This window comes from Mobula birostris, chromosome 15, assembly GCF_030028105.1.
Source record: "Mobula birostris isolate sMobBir1 chromosome 15, sMobBir1.hap1, whole genome shotgun sequence".
NCBI lineage: Eukaryota > Metazoa > Chordata > Chondrichthyes > Myliobatiformes > Myliobatidae > Mobula > Mobula birostris.
In genome coordinates, this window is record NC_092384.1 from 66,043,548 (window position 1) to 66,051,130 (window position 7,583).

Genomic DNA, 7,583 nt, shown 5'->3' on the forward strand with positions numbered 1-7,583 from the left:
TCTCAAAATTTCAAAACATAATCCAACATACTGACACATATTTTTGGATCAGACTACTGTTCTCTGAGTACGGTCAAAGGTCCTCTGGACCTGTGACTGAAAAGAAGCTCAAACGGATTAAACCCCAATGTATCTTGAACCGAACCCCTAACAGCAAATAAGAGTAGGGGAACCCCCTCATCCCAGTTTTTTTTTCCATTTTCCACACAGTGTGCTTTAATCATGGTCTTAAGAGTGGAGTTGAACCGTTCCAAGGCTCCCTTGGACTCTGGGTGATATGCTGATGACACAATATGCCTAACTCCCAATTCTCCAACTATCCCCTGGAATGTTCTCGAAGTAAAGTTACTACCCTGGTCAGACTGAACTTCTTTTGGCAGACCTACCAATGTGAAAAACTTGCTGAGTGCTTTTACCACAGTCTTGGCCTGGATATTCCTGAGAGGCACTGCTTCAGGGAACCTAGCTGCAGCACACATAATGGTTAACCAGTACTGATGATCAGCTGCAGTCTTTGGCAATGGGCCAACACAATCCACTATGACCCTAGAAGAAGGTTCACCAAAAATAGGTATCAATTTAAGTGGTGCTACTTGAATAACCTGATTAGGTTTCCCCACACCCTGGCAAGTATGGCTAGTCCTGCAAAAAAATCGCAATATCCTTTCTTAAATTAGGCCAGTAAAATTCCTTCATAATCCTGTTCACTGTCTTTCTCACTCCAAAATGTCCACCTGTAGGCATACTATGAGCCATGTTTAAAATCTCAGCCCTGTAAACTTTTGGAACCACAACTTGATGTTCAATGGCCCAGTCCTCACTTGCAGGCACAGTAGTTGGTCTCCACTTCCTCATTAACACCCCATCTTTAAGGTAATATCCCACTGACTCATTCTGAATTTCATCCTCAGAGAGAGCTGTCTCTCTTAAAGCCACAATTTCAGGATCTTTGTTTTGTTCCTCTATAAATTCTTTCCTCGATAAGGACAAGTCTCTCTCTTCAGCCTTACTACCCTCCAAATCCTGTTGGTATAGGGACAGTGGGAAAGTCTGATAAATCATCATGAGCATCAACAGACTTTTTCGACATTGTTCGGGTCACTGCGCATGCAGGATACACATCAGCATCTATGGGCGGGTCCTCAGCAGCAGCAGGCTTACTCGTTAGCTGAATTGCTGGATAAACTCCCCCACCTGCAAGGTCATTACCGAGCAATACATCAATATTGTCTACCGGTAGTTCAGATCGTACCCCTATCATAACTGGTCTGGATACCAAGTGGCACTTCAAAACTATCTTATGCAAAGGCACAGCCTCAGTCCCCTTTCCAATACCTTCGATAATATTCACTTCACCAGTCTCCGTCTCAGCACCAAATTCCAAAACACTTTTTAATATTAGTGACTGAAAAGCCCCAGTATCTCTCCAGATTCTCACTGGAACTGGGGTTGACCCCTCCTTCACAGACACAAACCCATTTGAAATAAATCTCTCGAGTCCCTCTTGAACTCGGTCAGAACCCTCCCTCTGCAGCGGTGTTTTAACCGTCTGAATGCAGGCATTTGGGGTTTTTCTCCTTCTCTTTTCCTTTTTCCCTTTTCATAGCAAAACAATTGGATGCCACATGACTAGGCTTCCCACAAAAGTAACACTTGAAACTGGGAAGTTTTCCTTTTGACTGCTTCCCTTCTTCCTTACTTTTATCACTAGTCCCTGGTTTACTCTCTGGTTTAGCCAGTGGGTTATCTCTATTACCCTTTTGGTATTTCCAAGTGGGGGAAAAAACCTAACCTTATGAGTTAAGGCATAATCATCTGCTAACCTAGCAGACTGTTAGGGTTGCCACCTCTTTCTCATCTAAGTACATCCTTATTTCAGCCAAGACGCAGCTTTTAAACTCTTCAATTAACATCAACTCTTTCAACTTGTCAATATCCTCATCCGCCTCTCTTGAAGCACACCAATGATCAAAGTTCACACGTTTCTCATGGGCAAACTCGACATATGTTTGGTTCCAAGGCTTCCTCAAATCTCGAAACCTTTGTCTGTATGCCTCTGGAACCAACTCGTAGACCTTAAGCACAGCATCTTTCACTGTGTCATAATCATTTGCGTCTACAACAGACAAAGCAGAATACACTTGTTGAGCCTTCCCCTTAATCACACTTTGCAACAGAACAGCCCACTGATCCTTTGGACAGTTCCGATTATGGGCCACTTTCTCGAAATGTAGGAAGTACCTATCAACTTCTGCTTCCTCAAATGGAGGTACCAACCTATTTTCTCGATTGACACTAAACCTCTCACCAAGGTCTGCCTAGTGATCTTCATGTTGCCATTTCTCCCTGTCAAACATTCTGTTTGTCGGCCTCCTCTCTCTGCTTTGCTGCCTCAGTGGCCTCGAGCTGTTTCAGTTGCAATTCATACTGTCTTTTCCTCTCCTCAGCCTCCAGCCTGAATTGCTCTACCTGAAGCTGAACCTCAGCCTCAGTAAGTTTACCGCCAGCAAATAACTCCAACACCTCCTCTTCAAACTTTCCCTTAACTATATAATGCTGGGCTATTAACTGACTGCATCTGAGCTTTCCTCATTTTAGTGGTCACCTTAACTTTTAACTTTTGAGTGATTGCCAACAGCACATCCCTCGTAGCATCCTCCAACATTTCAGGGGTTGGTTCCAACAGAAACCTCTCAACACTAACGTCCATTTCTGCTGTTTTTCCCACACAAACAAAAGGGATTTTCCCCAATCAATTCAAACAAGCCCCCACACAATTTGTTCAAATCCCGGACACAGGCCCCAATTTTGTCACGTACTCTGTGACGGGTTAAAAACCAGCAGAAATGGAAAACACCTTGGAGTCTGGTACTGCTATTAACTAATGGTATTTATTAGTAACTACACAATACAGTAATATAAAATCAGATAAATCAAACAGGTTAGCAATGATTTTACATATATTATATAGTGTGGAAATATAAAAACCAAGCTTCTTTAAGCCTAGGGGTAAGTGGATACAGTCTTACGATGATGAGTAAAGTTCAGTTCAGATCATGGTATTGAGTTGAGCAGTGAGGGGGGAGAGAGAGAGAGAGGTGTCTAGTTCTTCAGGTGAGCTGATGCCATCCATCTTCCCATTGTCCTCTGAAACTTCCAAGTTAGCCAAACTTGACCAACTTAAGAGCACCATCTTCAAGTGATAGTCTGCCAACCCAGGCAGGGGTTAGACACACAGGTAGACTCCACAGGGTTGCTCTTTCACACACTAATAATCACAGATCGATACCTCGTAATCGATCTACAGTCCCACGCTCGTGGGCACCTAAACAGGATAGCGCGTCTGCGTGTCCTGTGAAACAAGCAATTACGCTGGTTTAAATACTGTTGTGCTGAACACCAAGCTGTCCATCAAGTAGCTCCTTCCTTCTCTCTCTGTAGGAACTCAGAAGCTGGCAGTGTCCTTGCAAAAGTGTAAACACACTGCAGAGAAACCATAACACCATCCCCAAGCAAACTGTGAGCAGTCTTCGCCTCTCTCTCTCTTAATAACAAGGTGTGTGTGTTGTACAGGTCTCTCTCTCTTTTTTTAAAGGCACAGTTCATAAGGGATAATTCAGGATCCCGTCACAAAAGCTATTGTTGCAAACCTCTGACTCCCACCCAGTGTCACCCTAACGTATTCAGAGTGACATCACATTGGGCATGCTTACTATAAAACATAGAAACATAGAAAACCTACAGCACAATACAGGCCCTTTGGCCCAAAAAGCTGTGCTGAACATGTCCCTACCTTAGAACTACCTAGGCTTTACCCATTGCCCTCTATTTTTCTAAGCTCCATGTACCCATCCAGGAGTCTCTTAAAAGACCCTATCATTTCCGCCTCCACCACCACCGCCGGCAGTCCATTCCACACACTCACCACTCTCTGCGTAAAACACTTACCCCTGACATCTCCTCTGTACCTACTTCCAAGCACCTTAAAACTACACCCTCTCGTGCTAGCCATTTCAGCCCTGGGGAAAAGTCTCTGACTGTCCACCTGATCAATGCCTCTCATTATCTTATACACCTCTATCAAGTCACCTCTCATCCTCCGTTGCTCCAAGGAAAAAAAGCCAAGTTCACTCAACCTATTCTCATAAGGCATGCTCCCCAGCTCAGGCAACATCCTTGTAAATCTCCTCTGTACCCTTTCTATGGTTTCCACATCCTTCCTATAGTGAGGCAGCCAGAACTGAGCACAGTACTCCAAGTGAGATCTGACCAGGGTCCTAATATAGCTGCAACATTACCTCTCGGCCCTTAAACTCAATTCCATGATTGATGAAGGCCAATGCACCGTATGCCTTCTTAACAACAAAAGTAACTTCAATTAGTTTGAGACTTGTAAATGTAGCAAAAGAAATATAGGCATTGACAATATGTCTTAAGAAATGTTTCCTTTCAAACCATGAGGAATTGTAACATATTTATCAAAAGGGTTTATATTTTTTCATGGAGACAAAAGGACAGTTTTGTGCAGACTTAATGGACGTAGTGTGAATACCACAAATGATTTACCACAGATTAAAAGGCACCTGGACAGCCACAAGGATAGGAAAGGTTTGGATAATGGCCAAATACAGATAAATGGGACAGCTTAATTGGGATTCTTGGTCACCACAGATGTGTTGTATCAAAAGACTTGTTTCCATGCTGTATGCTATAAATACAGTAAATAATATTGTACAGTGATCTCCAAGCAAACAGAAATAAATTAGCATTTCCATGTAGTAGAGACGTAGATGCTGGGTCTAGGATTGACTTCATTTGCAAATGGTTTCTGCAATGGAATAGCTTGGTAAAGTTTTTGATGCTTAAAACAAGAATGATGATTAAGGCCTGAAATATTTACATTTTCAGTCTCTCCACAGATAATGCCTGACCTACTGAGTATTTCCAGTTCCTGTTTTTATTTTAGTGTCAGGTTTCTTGTGAATGATTGCCTTGCCAGTGCAAATACTGCCTAATGCAACCATATTTTAAAGGCAATTTTCACCTCAAGAATATTGGCAAGAGGGAGAGAACACTTCACATAGAAATCTATTGGCTGACTTCGCATAAAAATTTTCATAAACTATAGATCAGAAGGAGCAGAATTAGGCCAGTTGACCCATCGAGTCTGCTCCACAATTCCATCATGGTTGATTTATTATCCCACTCATTCCCATTCTCTTGTCTTCTCCCCGTAACCTTTGACACCCTGACTATTCAAGAATCTATCAACCTCCGCTTTAAATATACCCAATGACTTGGTCTCCACAGCCATCTGTGCCAAAGAATTCCACAGATTCGCCACCTTTTGGCTAAAGAAATTCCTCATCTCTGTTCTGAAGGAACATCCTTCTGTTCAGAGATTGTGCCCTCTGGTCCTAGACTCCCCTCATTATAGGAAACATCCTGTTCACATCCTCTCTATTGAGGCATTCAACATTCAATAGGTTTCAATGAGATCACTCTTCATATGTTAATCATTTCACTCCTGGGATCATTCTCATGGATCTCCTCTGGCCAGTCCGTCCTTTCTTAGATAAAAGGCCCCGAAATTGCTCACAATACTCCAAATTATGTTTGGCCAATGCCTTACAAATCCTCAGTACTACATCTTTGTTTTTATATTCTAATCCTCTCGAAATGAACATGGACATTGCATTTTCCTTCCTTATCACTGACTCAATCTGAAAGTTAACCTTTAGGGAATCCTGCACAAGGACTCCCAAATCCCTTTGCACCTTTGATTTATGAATTTGCTCTCTGTTTATGCCTTTATTCCTTCTCCCAAAGTGCACGACCATCCACTTCCCTGGACTACATTGCATCTGCCACTTTTTTGCCCATTCACTTAATCTGTCTAAGTCTTCTGCAGACTCCCTATTACCTCAACACTACTTACACCTCCATCTACCTTTTTACTGTCTGAAAACTTTTGCCACAAAGCCACCAATTTCATCATCCATAGCATTAACGTCCAATTGCAAGGAAAAGTTTGTAAACCCTTTGCAATTACCTGGTTTTCTGCATTAATCATTCATAAAATGTGGCCTGATCTTCATCTAAGTCACAATAATAGACAAACACAATCTGCCTAAACTAATAACATACACACACAATTGTACTTTTCATCTCTGCATTGAACACATTGTTTAATGTGTCCAGGCTGGGCTAAGCTAGGAAAAAATATGTGAACTCTTGTATTTAATAACTGGTAGAACCTCCTTTAACAGCAATAACCTCCATCAAATGTTTCCGGTAACCGCTTGGCAGACTCACACAATGGCAAGGAGGAATTTTAGACTGTTCCCCCATACAAACTATTTCAGTTCATCGATATTTCTGGGGTACATTGCATGACAGCCCTCTTCAGTTTAAGCCACAACATCTCAATTGGATTAAGGTCTGGACTCTAACTTGGCTATTCCAAAACACAAATTCTCTTCTTTGTAAACAATTCTGTTGTTAATTTACTCGTGTTTCGGATCATTGTCTTGTTGCATCATCCAACTTCTATTAAGCTTCAAGTGACGAACCATTACCCTGACATTCTTCCATAAAGTGTCTTTATACAATTTTGAATTCATTATTCCCTGGACGATGGCAAGCTATTCAGACCCTGAGGCAGCAAAGCAGCTCCAAACCATAATGCTCCTTCCACCATGCTTCACAGTTGGGATGAGGTTTTGGTGTTGGTGTGCAATGCCTGTTTTCCTCAAAACACAGCGCTGTGCATTTCTGCCCTCAAAAAGTTCAACTTTTGCTTTATCTGTCCATAGAACATTGTCCCAGAAGGGTTATGGAACATCCAGGTGTTATGTTTGCAAACTTGAGACATACAACAATATTTTTATTTGGAGAGCAGTGGTTTCCTCTGTGGTGTCCTTCCATGAACACCATTCTTGTTCAGTGTTTTTCTTATAATGAACAGAGACCTTAGCAAGCTCTAGAAATTTCTGCAGGTCTTTTGCTGTTACCCTTGGTTCTTTTCCCACCTCCTTCAGCATTGCATGTTGTGCCCTTGGTGTGATCTTTGCAGGATGCCCACTCCTAGGGAGAGTAGTAACAGTATTGAATTTCCTCCATTTGTAGACAACTTCTCTTATTGTGGATTGATGACTTAGGTCTTTAGAAATGCTTTTGTAGCCACTTCCAGCTTCATGCATCCCTACAATTCTTCTTCAAATGTCCTCTGAAAGTTCTTTTGATTGAGGCATGGTGCACATAAACAGATTTTCTTGAGAAGAGCAAGCCCTGTCAGTAACCTGACTTTGTGTGTCTTTTTAAAAATATATATAGCGCAGGGGACCTCTACAACCCACACCTCCAATCTCACCTCATTGATTGGAAAACCTGATAACAAATAGCGTTTGTAGTGAAATGGTATTTTTCATAGTTTTACTTCATTAACATACCTAATGTATCCACAAGATGAAACGTCAAAAATGTATTCAGGACCAAAGGAAAATAAAAAGAATCAGAATTTAAAGAAAAACAGCTGAATGCCTCAGAACAAAATGGATTTGGGTGCTTCCAATCAGTCAATT